Here is a 7,818-nt window from a genome sequence, read left to right as displayed (position 1 = left end):
CCTGTTCCTTCCTTTTCTCCAGGGATGCTGCCTGACCCACCGAGCTTGTTTTGTCCACCTTCAGTATTCAGCAGCATTTGCAGTTGCTTTCTTGCACATGGAATTTCAGGTGCTAGTTTTCCAAAAATAAAGACACAAAGTGGTTGGAGTAACACAGAGGCATACGGCATAGATACAGGCCCTTCGCCACCACTTGCCCACGCCAACATACACTGGTCCCACCTGCCAGTGTTTGCTCCATATCCCTGTCAACCTGTCCTATCCATATACGTCCAAACGTTGCTTTAATACCTGCTTCAACTACTTCCTCTGGCAGCCCATTCCATACACCCACCACCCATTGTGCAAAGAAGTTACCCATCAGATTCCTATCATATCATTCCCCCCTCACCTTGAACCTATGTCCTCTGGTTCTCGATTCCCCAACTCTGTGCGTTTGCCTAATCTACTCCTCTCATGATTGTGCACACCTCTATTGGATGTATTTATTCACAAAATGCTGGAGTAACTCAGCGGGTCAGGCAGCATCTCAGGAGAGAAGGAATGGGTGACGTTTCGGGTCAAGACCCTTCTTCAGACTATTCTTCAGACTATTAGATCATCCCTCATCCTCCTGCGCTCCAAGGAGTAGAGGCTGCCCATCCTAACCCCGTAGCTCAGACCCTAGGTTTTGGGGGGAAACGGGCTTAACGCAGGGAAGTAGGACTAGCCCAGTGTGCCAACTTGGCTACCATGGCCAAGGTGGGCCGAAGGGCCTGTTTCCGTGCTGGCAGCTGAATGACTGAGCATCCGCGACTCTGTGATTCTATGACGGAGCCAGGCTGGACATGGCTGGGCCCAGGACTACCCCTGAGGGTCTCCTGCAATGACCTACCTGCTGAGAGGGGATCGCATAAAACTATAAAGGTGACTGGACAAGCTCGATGCAGGAAAAATGTTCCCAATGTTGGGGGGAGTCCAGAACCAGGGGCCACACAGTCTAAGAATAAAGGGGAGGCCATTTTAAACTGGGGCGAGACGGAACTTTTTCACCCAGAGAGTTGTGAATTTGTGGAATTCTCTGCCACAGAGGGCAGTGGAGGCCAATTCACTGGATGGATTTCAGAGAGAGTTAGATAGAGCTCTGGGGGCTGGTGGAATCAAGGGATATGGGGAGAAGGCAGGCACGGGTTATTGATTGTGGATGATCAGCCATGATCACAATGAATGGCGGTGCTGGCTCGAAGGGCCGAATGGCCTCCTCCTGCACCTATTTTCTATGTTTCTATGATGGATTGTTAATCCCCAAGAACAACAACCATCTTCCATCATGTGAGGAAAATTCAGAGGAATGCCAGAACACTCAGCAGGTCAGGCAGTGTCCGCCCCAGGTAGAAATCAGGGTCCGTACATTCTAGGAGCAGAATTAGGCCATTCGGCCCATCAAGTCTACACCATTCCATCGTGGCTGACCTACTGTATCTTTCCCTCTCAACCCCATTCTCCTGCCTTCCTCCCCGTGACCCCTGACACCCGCACTGATCGAGAATCTGTCAATCTCCGCCTTAAAAATATTCATTGACTTGGCCTCCACAGCCTTCTGTGGCAATGAATTCCACAGATTCACCACCCCCTGACGAACGAAATTCCTCCTCATCGCCTGTCTAAAGTTACATCCTTTTATTCTGAGACTGTGGCCTCTGGACCTAGACTCTCCCACTGGTGGAAACATCCTCTCCACATCCACTCTATCCAAGCCTTTCACATCGATACGTTTCAATGAGGTCCCCCCTCATCCTTCTAAACTTCAGTGAGTAGAGTAGGATTGCCAACTGTCCCGTATTAGCCGGGACATCCCGTATTTTGGGCTAAATTGGTTTGTCCCGTACGGGACCGCCCTTGCCCTGTGTTGGGCCCGGGGGCCGCTGTAGTCCCAGACGCTGTAGGCCCGGACATTGTAGGCCCGGACACTGTAGGCCCGGACACTGTAGGCCCGAACACTGTAGGCTCGGACATTGTAGGCCCGGACACTGTAGGCTCGGACATTGTAGGCCCGGACACTGTAGGCCCGGACACTGTAGGCCCGGACATTGTAGGCCCGGACACTGTAGGCTCGGACATTGTAGGCCCGGACACTAGGCTCGGACAGTGTAGGCCCGGACACTGTAGGCCCGGACATTGTAGGCCCGGACACTGTAGGCCCCGACAGTTTAGGCTCGGACATTGTAGGCCCGGACACTGTAGGCTCGGACATTGTAGGCCCGGACACTGTAGGCTCGGACATTGTAGGCACGGACACTGTAGGCTCAGACATTGTAGGCCCGGACACTGTAGGCTCGGACATTGTAGGCCCGGACACTGTAGGCCCGGACATTGTAGGCCCGGACACTGTAGGCCCCGACAGTTTAGGTCCCGACACTCTAGGTTTCCGAGATTTTAGCTCGAGACACAGTAGGTTCGGACACCGTAGGCCCGGGGGCCGCTGTAGGTCCGGAGGCCCGGGGCGCCGCCTAACGGAGGTTGCGTAGCAACCCACCTCCTGGCCCTGGCGGCCGCCATGGGCGGAGCGGGAGCACATGGCCGCTGGCTGGGTGAGGTCACGTGGGGCGCGGGGCGGTGACGTCATCTTCTCCTGTATTTGGGAGTGAGGAAGTTGGCTACCCTAGAGGAGGGGCCCAGAGCAGTGAAATGCTCATCATATGTTAACCCAATCATTACTGGGACCATTCTTGTAATGTTGCGCAGTGTGATAATAACTTGAGTTATATTGCAGGAAGGGAGTGGGTCAGAGAACAGAAGAGCAAAGAAACGAAGCAACAAACTGAAGCACAGATGGTAGAAACAAGGAAGGTTGACACACAATGCTGGAGTAACTCAGCGGGTCAGGCATCATCTCTGGAGGGAAGGAATGGGTGACGTTTCAGGTCCTGACCCTTCTTCAGACTGATGTCGGGGTAGGGGGTGGGACAGAGATAGAATGTAGTAGGAGACAGTCAGACTGGTGGGAGAATTGGGAAGCGGGAGGGGATGGAGAGAGAGCGAAAGCAAGGGCTGTTTGGAGAAGTCAAGTCAAGTCAAATTTATTTGTCACATATACACGATGTGCAGTGAAATGAAAGTGGCAATGCCTGCGGGTTGTGCACAAAAAGAATTACAGTTACAGCATATAAATAAAGTTAATAAGTTACTAAACATAGCACAAAAAGTGTCGACAAAAATTTAGTCTCTGGGGTTATAAAAGTTGACAGTCCTGATGGCCTGTGGGAAGAAACTCCGTCTCATCCTCTCCGTTTTCACAGCGTGACAGCGGAGGCGTTTGCCTGATCATAGCATCTGGAACAGTCCGTTACTGGGGTGGCAGGGGTCCCTCATGATCTTGCTTGCTCTGGATCTGCACCTCCTGATGCATAGGTCCTGCAGGGGGACGAGTGTAGTTCCCATGGTACGTTCTGCCGAATGCACTACTCTCTGCAGGGCCTTCCTGTCCTGGGCAGAGCTGTTTCCAAGCCAGACTGTAATGTTGCCGGACAGGATGCTCTCTACAGCCCCAGAGTAGAAGCAATGAAGGATCCTCAGAGACACTCTGAATTTCCTCAGTTGTCTAAGGTGGTAAAGGCGCTGCTTAGCCTTACCCACCAGTGCGGCAATGTGCGTTGCCCATGTCAGATCCTTTGCGATGCGGACTCCCAAGTATTTGAAACTGCTCACCCTATCCACAGTAGTGTAGCGACCATGGAGAATGGTCTAGGTCGTCGAACCCTCGGATTGGCCAGCGAGGTCACGTGGGAACGCGACCATGGGGATTGGTCCAGGGAAGGACATCGCTGATTGGCCAGCGATGTCATGGGTGCGTTTGGCGCCCGATTTAGTTAGTTCGTCTGAGTCTTCAAGGAAGACAGTAAGTTTATATTGGTTGTCCTGCGACTTGTTGTTTTTGATTCTGTATTCGTGTATTGCGGTTGCAATAAACTTCATCTACAACTACAAGTCTCGGACTCGCCATATTGGTGACCCCGACGTGATCGGGACGATCACCGACTGAGAAAAACCCGACGCCTCGTTGACGATGACTGAGCAGGGCACACCGGAGTCAAGCGCGGCGGACGTTCATCTTCCGTTATTTTGGACGTACGCACCGCAAGCTTGGTTTATCCACGCCGAGGCCCAATTCCATATAAAGAAGGTGTCGGATGATTCCACGAAGTATTTCTACCTCGTCAGCGCGCTATCGCCGGACACAACCAAGCGCGTGATGCGGTTCATAATAAATTCACCTGCGGAAGACAAGTATGAAACCATGAAGAAGGTATTACTGCGGACCTTCGGGTTAAAAAAGCATGGTGGTGCGGCAAAACTTCTGCACCTACCGGAGCTTGGAGACAAACTGCCTTCCGTCCTCATGGCCGAAATGATGGTGCTAGCCGGTGAGCATACGGATTGCCCGATGTTTGAGCAGGCATTCCGCGAAAAACTCCCCGAGGATGTCCGATTGCTGCTTACGGATTGTTCTTTTAAGGACCCCGAAGCATATGCAGCGAAAGCGGACGCGCTCATAGCGGGAAAAAACAAGGCAGGGGATTCCATCAACAAAGTCTCGACATCGGTGACCACGCCACAGCGACGGCAAGATGGCGCCACGTCTCCCGCCAATTCTCCGAAAGCCCGCCAAAAAGATCCGCACAAGCGCGGCTGGTGCTATTATCACCTACGATGGGGTAACGAATCCCGCAACTGCCGCTCACCTTGTACCTTCGCGGGAAATGCCTCGGCCGATCGTACATAGGGGCAGTTACGATTGGCCAGAACCGGCGCCTCTATGTCCATGATCGATTCACGGACACAGAATTTTTGGTAGACACGGGAGCCATCGTCAGCATAGTGCCGCCGACCGACCTCGAAACCAGATCGGGTAAGACAGGTCCCACCCTCATCGCGGTGAACGGCAGCCCAATTCGCACTTTCGGTACACGGAAGATGTCCCTGGGTTTAGGCCTCCGCACGTACGAATGGCCATTCATCATAGCCGACGTCAAACAAGCGATCCTGGGCGCAGATTTTCTCTGGGCTTTTTCACTGGTTCCTGATGTCCGCGGTAACGACCTCCGACCTTCCGCCGAAGACGAGCACGTCGCTCCGACAATCGCCTCCTCGCTCAGCCCTACTGTCCAGGCCGTCGTCGCGGCCCCCGACTCGTATGCTGCGATTCTGGCCGAGTTCCCAGAGCTGCTCGTTCAACGTTTCGACGCACCTTCGGCTAAACACGGTGTGGTCCATCACATCCGCACCGAAGGCCCTCCCGTTTTCGCTCGGGCCAGGAGACTACCGCCAGACAAACTGGTGGTGGCAAAGGAGGAGTTCAGGAAGATGGAGGAAATGGGAATTGTCCGTCAGTCTGACAGCCCGTGGGCCTCGCCGTTACACATGGTCTCCAAGGCATCTGGGGGGTGGAGGCCATGTGGCGATTATCGGCGTCTCAATGCTGTCACCACGGCTGATCGCTACCCCATACCGCACCTACAGGACTTTTCATCTGGGCTGGAAGGTGCGGTAGTGTTTTCCAAAATCGATTTGGTGCGAGGATATCATCAGATTCCGGTGCGACCGGAGGACATACAAAAAACTGCAACTATAACTCCGTTCGGGTTGTTTGAATGGTTGCGCATGCCTTTCGGTTTAAAGAACGCGGCACAGGCTTTCCAGCGACTGATGGACCGCGTGGGCCGGGGTTTACCCTTTTTGTTTATCTATCTAGACGACATCCTGGTAGCCAGCCCCTCCGTGCTGGAACACCAGGCCCATTTGAGGACCGTGTTCCAGCGGCTCCAAGACCACGGGCTCATTATCCAACCCTCCAAATGTCAATTCGGCCTGCCCGCTCTCGATTTTCTAGGGCACAGAATTACTCCTGCCGGTGCCGCCCCTTTACCCGAGAAGGTGGAAGCCATCCGGGCCTTTCCCAGGCCCACCACTGTAAAAGGGCTGCAGGAGTTCGTCGGTATGGTTAATTTCTACCATAGATTCGTTCCGGCAGCGGCGCGAGTCCTGCGCCCGCTTTTCCAATGCCTTGCAGGGAACCCGGTAGAGTTGTTGTGGTCCCCGGCCGCAGAGTCGGCTTTTACGGCAGCTAAGGCAGCCCTGGCAGACGCCACCATGTTGGTCCATCCGAGCCCCTCCGCCCCCACGGCCCTGACGGTTGACGCCTCTGACGTGGCGGTGGGTGGGGTTCTGGAGCAGCAGGTTGGTGGCCATTGGCAGCCTTTAGCCTTTTTCAGCCGGCAACTAAATTCGGCCGAGCTGAAATATAGTGCATTTGACCGAGAGCTTCTAGCTCTCTATTTAGCTGTCCGTCATTTTAGGTATTTCCTCGAGGGCCGCCCATTTGTGGCATTTACGGACCACAAGCCATTAACATTTGCGTTTTTGAAATTGTCTGACCCATGGTCGGCCCGCCAGCAGCGGCACCTGACTGCTATCTCCGAATTTACAACAGATGTCCGTCATATCGCGGGTAAGCTTAATGCCGTTGCTGACGCCCTGTCTAGACCTGCTTTTCCCCCTATTTCGGCGGTGGTCTGCGAGGTGGATCCCCAGGAGCTCGCGGAGGCGCAGCTTCTGGCGGATACCGTTTCGGCTTACCGGTCCACCACTTCGGGATTAAAGTTGGCCCAGGTGGCTTGTGGGTCGGAGGGCACGAAAGTCTGGTGCGATATTTCTCTTCCTCGTCCCAGGCCGGTAGTGCCGCCTTCCCTTCAGCGCCGAGTTTTCGATGCCATTCATGGGTTGGCGCACCCGTCCATCCGCTCCACCTCTGCCTTGGTAGCAGCGAGGTTTGTCTGGCATGGCCTGAGAAAACAGGTAGCGGGGTGGGCACGTTCCTGCGTGCCCTGTCAGACCGCTAAAGTCCAGCGCCACGTCCAGCCCCCCGTACAGGATTTCGAGGTCCCGGCCTTTCGTTTTTTTCACATCCACGTGGATTTGGTCGGACCTTTGCCTTCCTCCCGGGGCTACACCCACCTCCTCACGGTGGTGGATCGGTTCACCCGGTGGCCAGAGGCTTTCCCATTGTTTGATATCTCGTCAGCGTCTTGTGCTAGGACTTTGGCCCTCCATTGGGTAGCTCGTTTTGGGGTCCCGGCAGTTATTACCACTGACAGAGGGCCACAGTTCACTTCGTCCCTTTGGGCCGCGCTGGCAGAACTGTACGGGTCCAAGTTACAACCCACAACTGCATATCACCCCCAGGCAAATGGACTCGTAGAAAGGTTCCACCGCCAACTTAAGGCGTCCCTCAGTGCAAGGCTTGAAGGCCCGGACTGGGTGGACCAACTCCCTTGGGTTCTTTTGGGCATCCGGACTGCTCCTAAGCCAGATCTCGGTGCGTCGTCTGCAGAGCTAGTATATGGCTCGACACTTCGAGTACCCGGAGACCTTTTTTCGGACCCTTCAGCCCTGCTCCCTTCGGTCCCATCAGCGTTAGCATCTCTCCAGGAACGGGTGGGCTCCCTGGCTCCAGTGCCGACTTCACGCCATGGGTGTTCCATGGTACATGAACCGGCTGCCCTGAAAGACTGTGAGTTTGTTTTTCTGCGTAAGGATGCCCATCGCGCCCCGTTGCAGAGGGTCTATCAAGGGCCGTTCCGGGTGTTACGTAAGGGAACGGCTACTTTCACCTTAGACATGGGCGGCAAGAGCGAACTCGTCTCGGTGTCCCGGCTTAAACCTGCCCATTTGGACCCGGATCAACCAGTTTTGGTCGGTCAAACCCCTCGGAGAGGCCGACCTCCGTTAGTTCCGCCCAGTCCAGAAACCCCCGTTCTGACAGTTCCTTCAGGACCTCCC

Source organism: Rhinoraja longicauda, chromosome 3, assembly GCF_053455715.1.
Source record: "Rhinoraja longicauda isolate Sanriku21f chromosome 3, sRhiLon1.1, whole genome shotgun sequence".
NCBI classification, from domain to species: Eukaryota; Metazoa; Chordata; class Chondrichthyes; order Rajiformes; family Arhynchobatidae; genus Rhinoraja; species Rhinoraja longicauda.
The sequence above is the reverse complement of the archived record's forward strand: the minus strand, read 5'-3'. Positions refer to the sequence as shown.